The sequence below is a fragment of the Phalaenopsis equestris genome, unplaced genomic scaffold (assembly GCF_001263595.1).
Source record: "Phalaenopsis equestris unplaced genomic scaffold, ASM126359v1 Scaffold000228, whole genome shotgun sequence".
Classification (NCBI taxonomy): Eukaryota; Viridiplantae; Streptophyta; class Magnoliopsida; order Asparagales; family Orchidaceae; genus Phalaenopsis; species Phalaenopsis equestris.
Window position 1 is genome coordinate 236,126 of NW_018164670.1, and position 699 is coordinate 236,824.

Sequence of the window (699 nt, forward strand, 5' to 3'; positions counted from 1 at the left end):
CTACACTTATCTTTGATCATTTCTCTCCGTCACATTTTCCATCACATAATGGTATTTTGCATCTCACAAAAAGCCCTCATAACATGATCTCTTCCCAAACAACCATTTAATTTTCTAAATCGATTCTACACTTGATGCCCAAGTTCAAAAAGCACTGAAGTGAAAACATGTTATATCCCATTACATAACAACTTTATATCACCCATCTGGTTTTCATTTCTTTGTCACATGCCTATAAACTTCATCCCGTTTTTGCAGCCCTATTTTAGATGTCTACCATAGTCCTATTGCATTAATAATTCCAATCCTCATCATAACACACCAACTCATGTCCTAATATCATCATCGATTGTTTAACTTCGCAATTAAAAGGTTTCTCACTAAAAAAGAAAACAAAATCTTGTAAACTTTCCCAAAAAAAAAATAATTAAAAAAAGGTAACTAGAGACAAAATATTCCAATCATCATAGTTGAGATGGGCATCACCTAAGCTTTCCAACAATGATCAAATAAACAAAAAAAAGCTCTGGCAACAACAATACATAGATTTTCAAGCAAGAAATTAGCAGAACTCATGGTGGTGGCGAGTGAGAGACGGATTAAAGAATAAATAAGAAAAATTATGCCCTATCTTTGGAGAAATATTTGTGTACGTAGAACGTATGCAGAGTTGCGTACATATTAGGTTATTCAGATGGT